This window comes from Petaurus breviceps, unplaced genomic scaffold, assembly GCF_028583685.1.
Source record: "Petaurus breviceps papuanus isolate PSGF00001 unplaced genomic scaffold, PetGlider_PUasm1.0 551, whole genome shotgun sequence".
Taxonomy (NCBI): domain Eukaryota; kingdom Metazoa; phylum Chordata; class Mammalia; order Diprotodontia; family Petauridae; genus Petaurus; species Petaurus breviceps.
In genome coordinates this window covers 545,883-556,751 of record NW_027186372.1, presented here as the reverse complement: position 1 = coordinate 556,751, position 10,869 = coordinate 545,883, and the positions used below count along the sequence as shown (strand labels likewise).

The following is a 10,869-nucleotide window of genomic DNA, read 5'->3' as shown; positions in this document are numbered from 1 at the left end:
CTGAGTGGCACAGAATGGATGCGTTCAAATAGTAGTGCTGGACATTACTTTTGAAAGTCTCTTGGAAAGCAAAAAGGACAAGTCAGTCAATACCTTTTTTAAGAGTCTTTTGTGTATTTATTGTTTGACACCCAAATGTCCAACATAGATCATTATAACTGCCAAATAGTTGTGCAAAATAATAAATATAGTGCTTAAGTACAAATGGGAGACATGATTTTTTTTAATAAATACTTACACACAAATTTATGGCCCTACAAAAGAGCATTTAAACTAGATGATCTAAGCTGATCTACCTTCTTGGACCCACAGTAACTGTTATTTTCCCCAAAAGCAAGAGATTGAAGGACTGAATCATCATCAGTTCCACTGCATGAATAATGGATCACAATAAAAGAGTACCTTTTCCTAAGAGCTTTTCCTCGCTCCCCTACAAACATGATCTGCCCTGGGTAAAAAGAAACAGGAATTTCTGGAAGGTAAGTGGTCCAAAATGCTAAGTATAACAAAGTATTCTACATGATATATATTCACTAGTTCCTTTTTAGTTAAAATGTACTTAGATTATTTTCTTCAATTCATCATATAAGAAAAGTAAGAAAGCCCCACATATGCCTCTAAGAATATTGGACTAGGCACCTCATCTTTAGCAATATTCTTCCAGAAATTAATTGTCTCAGGGCAAATGATATCAGCTCCTTTGCAACCAGATTGCATCATCATTCATCACTTTACTGTATCAAAAGGACAGGAGACCACACCAGCTAGGGCAGTCACTGATTGTGCAACCATCCAACGTATCACAATGAGTATTCTTCATATCTGGAAGCATACCTTTTGCTATATCATAGAATCCAATGCAAGCTGCTCTACAGATAATGATAACCTATAGTAAAACATTGAAACATTCATATAAGCCATGAATTCCATCAGATTTGGTGATTTTCACAAGGCTGTCTCCCAGGCCTTTGACTTCTTTCTCAGTGTCAGATTTCCCATCGTCAGCTGCCAAGCAGGGTCTCACAAAATCCGAGGGGTAAACAGAGCGGAGAAAAGAGGCTCCAGCTTTACCACCAGAGGCAAGATTTCCAGCAAAATACCTCCCAAACTGTGCATGCTTTTCCACTCCTCCCCCCAAAAAACCCACCTGTCTATTGGGTATAGAAATCCATCTTGCCCTACAAGAAATTAAGGGGGGATGGAGGAGGACATAAGAGAGAACAGATTGGGGAAGGGGTGCTCAGTATGCTTGCTATATTGGGGTGGGAGATAGGGGAGAGACAGGGAGAAAATTTGTAACTTGAAATCTTGTGGAAGTAGTGGGTGGAGCCAGGATGGCAGAGTAGAAGCACAAACTTGGCATGGTCTCTGGTTCTAACCACTTCCAATACCTGTAAACAAATGACTCTAAACAAATTTTAAAGCTACAGAACCCACAAAGTGACAGAGAGAATTAAATCTTCCACTGAAGATAGTCGGGCAGGCCGACAGGAAGGTCTATCACACAGGGCTGGGCGCCAAGTGCAGTCCCACCTGAGCCATGGTGGTTCTGGACCTAGGGCAGCCCCAGCCAGTGGCAAAAAGAGCAGTCTTCAGGAGAGAGAATCACCAGCAGCTGTAGCAGTTTCCAGACTTCTCAACTGATAAATGCCAAACACAAATTAAAAGCTCAGTGAGGAACTCGTTTGGAACATGAGGGGATGGAAGAGGGTGGTCCATCCCCAGCTCCCAGAGCTAGAAGCAGCAGAGGCATGACAGCTACAGCTGCTGCTGTGTGGCTGCCTCAGGAGCTCCTGGCCTGCAGATCTTAGGGAGAAAGGTGACCAACCAGAGGGTAATCATTCTTGCTTTAACGTGCTTGGATCTGGATGGTGGCCTTGGGTGGTGCTCCTGGAGTGTGTGGCCAGTCAGCCTGAGTTTGTGGGATTGTAGAGAGGTGGCCCTCCTAATAGCTCTGGTAGCTGCAAAATCCCCAGTGATTTGGTACATAGCTCTCTCCATTTTGGAAGCAGAGTTATACCATAGCAAAGAGCTCAAAAGTCAAGTAATTGGCTGGCAATATGAGCAAGCAACAGAAGCACAAATAGACCATAGAATTCTTTTTTGGGGACACAAAAGATCAGGGCATGGAGTGGGAAGAAAACAGCAAAGTCAGAACTCCTGCATCAAAAGCCTCCAAGAAAAATATGAATTGGTTAATTGTCATGGAGGAGCTCATGAAGGATTTTGAAAAGCAAGTAAGAGAAATAGAGGAAAAATAGGGAAGAAAAACGAGAACGATGCCAGAAAATCATGAAAAATGAGTCAAAAGGCTGTTAAAGGAGACCCAAAAATACACTGAAGAAAATAACACCTTAAAAAATAGACTAATTCAAATGGCAAAAGCGGTCCCAAAAGCCAGTGAGGAGAAGAACGCCTTAAAAACCTAAAAGCAAAAATGGAAAAGGAATTTCAAAAACTCACTGAAGAGAATAACCCCTCAAAATTTAGATTAGAGCAATAGGAAGCTAATGACTTCATGGGAAACCAAGATACTATAAAACAGATCCAAAGAAATGAAAAAATAGAAGGCAATGTGAAATGTCTCGCTGGAAAAACCACTGACCTGGAAAATAGATCCAGGAGAGATAATTATAAAATTATTGGATGACCTTCAAGCCATGATCAAAAAAAGAGCCTAGGCACCATTTTGCAAAAAACTTATCAAGGAAAATTGCCCTGATATTTAGAACCAGAGGGCACAATAGAAATTGAAAGAATTCACTGATCACCTCTTGAAAAAGATAACCAAAAGAAAACTCCTAGAAATATTGTAGCCAAATTCCAGAGTTCCTAAGTCAAGGATAAAATATTGCAAACAGTCAGGAAGAAACAACTTTAGCATTGTGGAAACACAATCAGGATAGCACAAGACCTAGAAGCTTCTACATTAAGGGACTGAAGGAATTGGAAAATGCTATTCCACAGGTCAAAGGAGCTAGGACTAAAACCAAAAATCACCTACCCAGCAAAACTGAATATAATGCTACAGGGGAAAATATCGTCATTCAATGAAATGGATGATTTTCAAGCATTCCTTTTTTTTAGCCTTTTGGAGGGCAATTGGGGTTAAGTAACTTGACCAAGGTTACATAGCTAATTTTTTTGTGTGGGTGTTGTGTCTGAGGCTGGAACCGAGCTCGGAACTTCCTGACTCCAGGGCTGGTGCTTTACTCACTGCACCACCTAGCTATCTCATTTTTAAGCATTCTTGATGAGAAAAACCAGAGCTGAACAGAAAATTTGACTTTCAAATACAAGAAGCAAGAGAAACATGAGAAGGTAAACAGGAAAAAGAAATGATAAGGAACTTATTAAAGTTGAACTATTTACATTCCTACATGGAAAAACAATCATTGTAAGTCAAAACATTTCTCAATTTGAGGGTAGTTGAAGGGAATATATATATATGTGTGTGTGTGTGTGTGGACATATGTATGTTCATGTATACATGGACAGAGGGCATAGGATAAGATGAATATGAATAGATAATATCTAAAAAGTAAAATTAAGACATAAGAAAGGAATTTTTTGGGAGAAGGAGAAAGAGAGAGCTAGATTAGGGTATATTATCTCATATAAAAGAGGCAAGAGAAAACTGTTACAATGGAGGGGAAGAGCAGGAAGGTGAAAAGGAATAGGACAACCTGATTCTCATTGAATTTGGCTTAAAGAGGGAATAACATAAACATTAAATTGTTTTTTTCCCCACAGGAAAATAGGGGGGTAGGGGACAAGAGGGGGAATAATAGAAGGGAGGGGAGATTGGGGGAATGGGTAGTTAAAAGCAAACATTTTTTTTAAAGGGATAGAGTCAAAGGAGAAAAATAGAATAAGTTTCAGCAGGTTAGGATAGAGGGAAATAAAGTCTTTCACACTATAACAAATATGGAAATTATTTGGTTAACTAGACATGTACAGCCTATGTTGAATTGCTTGTCTTCCCAGTGGGAGTGGGTGAGGAGGGAAGAGGGGAAAAAATCTGGAAGTTTTATAGACGAATGTTTAAAAAAAATAAAAATTTGTTTTTTTGCATGCAACTGGGAAATAAGATATACAGGCACAGGGGTATAGAAATCCATCTTGCCCTACTAGAGAGTTATGCGGGCAATGGGGGAAGAAATGAGAGAGAATAGATTGGGGAAAGGGGTATTCAGTAGGCTTGCTATTTTGAGGTGTGGTAGGAGAAAGACAGGGAAAAATGTAACTCAAAATATTGTGGAAATGAATGTGGAAACCTAAAAATAAATAAAAAATTTAAAACATTTTTTCGCCATTTTTTTTGGAGGGGGGAAGGCAGAGCAATTGGGGTTAAGTGACTTGCCCAAGGTCACACAGCTAGTAAGTGTTAAGTGTCTGAGGCCGGATTTGAACCACCTAGCTGCCCCTAAATGTTTTTTTTTTAAAGCCAACAAAATAATCTTCTGGAAGTGAATGTTGAAAACAAAAAAATAAATAAATGAATGTATTAAATATTACGCAAAAAAACACATACTTTTCCTTAAAGGCAAAGTTAAGGTCCTAGGTACGGAAATATCTGCTGATATTTCTTAAGTTACACTGCCAAAAGGAAAGCATCCTTTGTTCCTTTGGAATTTGGACTATACAATCCATTTTGCCTCTGTACTGCTTTTCTGCAGCAATTTGTTTATTTGCATGCTGCACCTCCAATAGCAGCTTAATTCTCTAGATTGGGGCCACCACATTCCTAGCTATAGCAGCAGCATTGCCACTGTCCAGGAAGTCCTTGCCAGCAGTAATGGCCTGTTCCATCACAGTTTCAGAGAAGAATGGTGTTGGAGTCAGAGAAAGAAAGCCAGTGAGAGACAGCCAAAAAATGGGGAATTTGTTGGTGCTTGCACAGCCCCTTGCTACAGCTCAGACCGAAAGGAAATCTGTAAATACTTTAAAAAAAATCAATTCAGATTATTCACTGGAAGGTCAAATATGAAAATCAATCGCAAAAATATCAGAAGTTGAGTAGCATATTTCATCATGAATCTTCCTGGGAAAAAAATGGTTGATCACTGTGCTGATCAGAGTTTTAAAATCTTTCAAAGTTGTTGGTCTTTACAGTATTGTCATTGGATGAATTTTTCTCCTGCTCTGCTTACTTCCTTCTGCAGTGATTCATACAAGTCTTCCTTAGGTTCTATGAAAAAGCTCCTTGTGTGATTCCTTATATTATGACATTGCTCCATCACCTTTGTATATCATATCATGTTCAGCCATTCCACAAATGATGGGAATATCAGTTTTGAATTCTTTGCCCCCACAAAAAGAGCTGCTATCAGTGTTTTTATACTTAAGGATCATTTCCATTCTTTGATCCCTTTGCACCAACTAGCAATATTGCTGAGTGAAAGGGTCTGTGCACAGTGTAGTAATTTTTTCCAAATTGCTTTCAAGAAGGACTGATCCAAGTTGTAGCTCCATCAAGAGCAGGGGCCATCTCTTGTCTTCCTGATCTATAGCTTGCCATTGGATTCAGATGGATTCTTTCTGGGCCTGGCTGTCAGTACAGGAGTCATTTCCTCTTCCTCAAGGCTCCCACCTATTGTGGCAGAGCAGAGGCCATGGAAGGCAGAGCAGGAGCACCTGCCCTTAGATGCTGGACAAAGGGCAAAAATTGCCTGGAGGAGCAGAACCTGATCAGGTCACCAAATGCAGCTGTGACTGAAGGAGGACTAGAGTACAGCCCCAGATGCCCACCTTCATATGCTCGTCCTCAAACCTCCTCCCACCCAAGACCACTCCCAAACCCCTAGAAGCCCTTGGGGGCTAAAGTGATGATATGTCAAAGAAAAAAACTATATATACCTTCAGCAATTTCCTAAGTGTGCTTCACTCTCCCAATATTGTACTACATCCCTCCCCATTGATCTTCCAACTCAACCACCTTTGACTCTACCTGTTTGATCTGAAGATGTCACTTATCCTCAATGGGTCTCAGCTTGCTCATTTGTAAAACTGGAGGATTTGAACCACATGGACTCTAAGGTCCCTTCCATATCTAGATCTATGATCCTTTAACCCTCTGTGTGCAGAGCAGGGCTCTTTTCCAAAGTCTTTCATGTTGCTATCTTAGTCAGAATCCCTCCTCGATATTATATTTTAAAATGGAGTGCCTAAATCAGACAGAGAGCCAGAAGAAACACAGATGGAAAAAAATATAAAAATTCCCAAGTGATGTCTTAAAATACCTAAACAAAACATTCAAGGAAATTAAGAATTAATACAAGTAAGAAAAATAAAAAAAATCAAATGAGAGGGAACAAAGTAAAAAAAAAGCAAAAAAGGAAATTAAGCTAAAATTAAAAGTTAAGGAAGAAATCATGAAGAAAATAGAGACAAGAAGAGAAAAACCTGAAAGAGGCCATAGAACCAAACAATAATAGCCTTATTATAGAAGTGAATAGATTTCAAGCCAGAAAAGATTGATTGAAGAAGATACAAGTGCTAAAAATCACTGAATTATCCCAAGAATTAGAAAATGTAGAGTAATAAGTGATGGGCCTGGAGAAAGAAATCTCAGAATTTATGGACCCTCTGAAATTTTAGAAAAATTAAAGAATTTGAAATCATCAAAGAAAACATCCTTGGCCTAGCAAAAGCAAATTATGATACACCAAGAAAAAGAATGTACAGGACCCCAACAAGAAAAAAAGAAAGATTTAATATTCTTAAATACATTATCCTTAAAATCCAATATTACAAAGAAGAAAAATACTATCTCAAGTTGCCAGGTGACAGAAAAGATCTACTTAGGAGTAATTAATCCAAATCAAAGCAGATTTCTCAAAAAGGAAAAGAAAAATTATCAGCAAAGTTAAAATAGAAAGAGAGGATTCTTGAAAAATGGTGGAGTGGGTCAGAAAATCCCGTTACCAAGAATTTCACCCACAAAAGAGAAAAAGCAGCATCTTAGAGCAAACAAAGTGTGAGTAAAATCATATAACAACAGCAGCACGACTAGGGTCTTCCTGGGACTATTTGAGAAGATCAGAATCAAAATCCCAGGACAAGGTTGGTCCCTGTGAAGTGTAAACACCTCCTGCCTAGGGTCCACATTAACATCAAGGAACAAGTTGCCTAAAATACAAGAGGCAAGCCCTGATGTTACTTGGCTTATGAAGCTACCACGGGCCAGGCCACAGGAAATTTTACCCCAAGAAGAATGAGGGGATTTAGGCTTCCAAGCCCAGGAAGATCTGATGATGGAGGGAAACTCTGCTGATAAGGACTCCAGACCTAGCTGAGATGCAGAGAACCTCACTGAGTGCAGAAGCTGTGGGGCAGAAAGCCCTGGTGGTGGGCACTTACAGGAGGTTGGAGGTTTGGCTTTGGTTCCAGGTTAGAGGGGAGAAGTGATTATCTGGGCCAAGAGGCACCATGTCCCACACCCTAGGGCTAGAGGTAATTACAATAACGAAATTATTTCCACAAAAAAATGCACCGGCAAAGGAGAAAGTGTTCCAACCATAGAAAACTAGAGAAGACTGGGATTCATATTCAAAGGAGGATATTGAAGCAAAGAAATCTCCAAAGAGTAACATTAAATGGTCACCTGACCAAAAAGAATTCATAAAAGATCTTTAAAAAGACTTTAAAAATCAAAGGACAGAGATGAAGGAAAAGCTAAATAAAATAAAGATAGAAAAAATAATCCAAGAAAAACAAGAAAATTATGATAGGAAAGTCAACCAGTTAGAAAAAAACATATTCAGGATCTTAAGGAAGAAAATGACACCTTGAAAATTACAAATGGGTAATATGATGCCAGCTAAATTATAAGAGATCAAGAAATAATTAAATAACATATGAATGATGAAAAATAGAAGAGAAAGTGAAGTAACTTAGGAGAAAAACAGTAGATTTGGAAAATAGATCAAGAAGAAAAAATATTAAAATAATCAATCTAGCTGAAAGTTATGATCAAAAAGTCTCTTTATGTAATAATACAAGAATTAATTTTTAAAAATTGTTCTAAAGCATCAGAACAAGGGGGAAAGCAGAAATGAAAAAAATCCATCAATTACCACTTAAAAGAGATCCTATGAAGAAAACTCATAGGAATATCATAGTCAAATAAGGAAGGAATGAAAAAAGGAAGGAAGGAAGGAAAGAAGGAAAGGAAGAAAGAGAAAGAGAGAGAGAGAAAGAGAGAAAGAAAGGTTAAGAAAGAAAGAAAAGTCAAGAAAAACAAGGGAATGAAAAGAAAAGTCAACCAATTAGAAAAGGAAATCCAGAATCTTAAGGAAGAAAATGACACCTTGAAAATTAGAATTGGGCAAAGTGAAGCCAGCCAAATTATAAGAGATCAAGAAATAATTAAACACAATATGAATAATGAAAAAAATATAGGAGAAAGTGAAACATAACAAAAACAGATTTGGAGAATAGATCAAGAAGAGAAAATTAAAAAAATACAATCAGACTAACTGAAAGTTATGATCTAAAAAGGACTCTTGATACAATAATATAAGAAATAATTAAAGAAAATTGCCCTGAAACTTTAGAACAAGGGAGGAAAGAAGAAATAGAAAAAATCCAGAGATCACCACTTCAAAGAGGTCCCATGAAGAAAACTCATAGGAATATCATAGTCAAATTCAGGAATTGCCAGCTCAAGAAAAAAATACAAAAAGCATCAAGATTAACACAATTTAAATATGGTGCTGTCACAATTAAAATTACACAAGACCTAGCAGCAGAGACATTAAAGGGTGACAGGTCTTTGAACACAACATATCGAAGAGCAAAAGAAAGGGGGGCTGTAGCTGAAAATCTCATCCCCTGTAAAGATAAGTATTATCCTGAATGAAAAATAAATGGACATTTAAGAAACTCTCAGACTTTCAAGACTTTGTTTTCAAAAAAATTCCTGAACTTAATAGAAGATTTGGCATAAAAGAACCAAAACACATAACAAATCCTTAAGGACAGATTGTTTACTCTTTATATATGCAAAGTGATTCTTATTAATAATTGGGTAGTTCATAAGAAAGCTTGGGGTAAACCTGAGTATGACATGTATTTAAAAAGTAAATCCATAGGGGGGCCAGGAGGCTCAGCAAGTAAGAGCACTGGCTGCGGTATCGGGATGACCTGGGGTTCAAATCCGGGCTCAGATACTTAGCACCACACCCAGAAATAACTGGCCGTATAACCTTGAGCAAGTTACTTAACACCAATTGCTTTAAAAAAAAAAAGTAAATCCATTTAGGAACAGCTAAAAAGAATAATTATTTCATACAAATGAGGTGCTAAAGGAAGAACTGATACAGAAGATTTAGAGGGGGGAGAAGGGCTAGTAGTTCTGGTTACCTAGTTTCATCAGGAATGGGTTTAAAAGGGAGCAATACATATATATTTAGAAGAGTATATAAGTCTTCTAAATTCAGAAGAAATAAAATGGTAAGGGCATAGGGAGTGGGGAGAGGACAAGAGGGGATCTTTAGAGGGAGGGTGAGGGAACAGACAAAGTAGGGGTATAGAAGGGTATTTAGATTTATAGGAATGGAAGGATAGGGGAGGGATCCTTGGAGAGAGGTAGGCAAGTAATGCGAGGGCAAGGTAGTGGATAGAAGTAAAGTAGAGGAGGCAGGAGAGATAGGAAACAGATATGCACAAAAATAAAAGCAAAGATCAGGAGTTGAATATATTTGGGCTCTCTCTTCTCTATCTCCCTCTCTTCATATATATGTATATGTATATATTTATAGGTACAGAAAAACATATCTACCCTTTATTGAAGCCTTCTGGGAGGGGGGGTTGGGAGAGGGAAAAAAGAACAAAATAAAAAGGGACACAGCAGAGAACAAAAGAAAACTTACAAGGAAGCAAAGAAACAAAATGGACAATTTTCAACACATGTATTATTTATCATACCGGAATTCCTGAAGTGAAAATTTATTTTTACATGTTTTGAATCCTCTCTTATGTTCCGCTATGCACACAACATACTTTTTTTCCTCTCTTTGTATTTAAGTTCCAATGTCTAAGTTTATGATATGTTTTTGTTTCTTTTCTCTATTCTGCATTTGTGTCCTGTCCCTTGAGTCTAAAATAATTTTTCTTTTAATTTCTTTCTTTCATTCATTCCAGGAATTCCAGTTGAATTTGTATCCGAAATGTGGTTTTTTTGAGGCATTGCTTGTAAACATTTTAGAACCATTCTCTTCTGTTGGATTTGTGTCTTGGCTATTGCTGTCATCATAACAGATTTTTGCAATGGGAGTCTTTTATTGGTGGTTAATTTTCCAGCCTATTTTCTCACTTCAGAATTAATGTTAGGGCTAGGATTTTGGCACTTTGGGGAATTCTGGCCCAGTTCTGATGCTACTTTCTTTGGGGTATTGAATATCTTAATCTTTTAGTATTGCAGGAATAACTCAGGCTGGGGCATTGCAGTCCCAAAGTGGTCTGATACTGACAAAGTCTGAATACTTCCCCTCCTGGCCAAACAGTCAACCCCTGTTTAGACTTAGCATAGGCCAAGGTTTCATAGGGATAATATCAAACCATGTAGAGTAGCATGTTTTTTTTTTCTTAAAAGATACTGAAACCATCCTCAAGACATAATTGATCCAGGGGACTACTTTTCAGAACACTGGCATGGCTCCCTGGTCTCCTGTGTACAAAATCTAAACCACAAGGAAGAAGGAACTCCTTCTTGAAGAATGACATATGCTTCTGATTTGGCATGATGACAAAGGCAGAGGTAAGGAACCTGTGCCCAACTGAATCAATGCTATATCTTTCTTGAATATACTCTTCATGCTCTTGTTAAGAAAACCTCATTTTGTTAAGGTGTAGATGACCTATGTG

The 10,869-nt window shown here is 38.0% G+C and overlaps 1 pseudogene; it reads right to left on the bottom strand.

Annotated features, from left to right (window-relative positions):
- Nucleotides 1-559: 559 nt before the first annotated feature.
- LOC138172835 (ADP/ATP translocase 3-like) overlaps nucleotides 560-10,869 on the bottom strand; it is a 17,332-nt pseudogene continuing 7,022 nt past the window's right edge.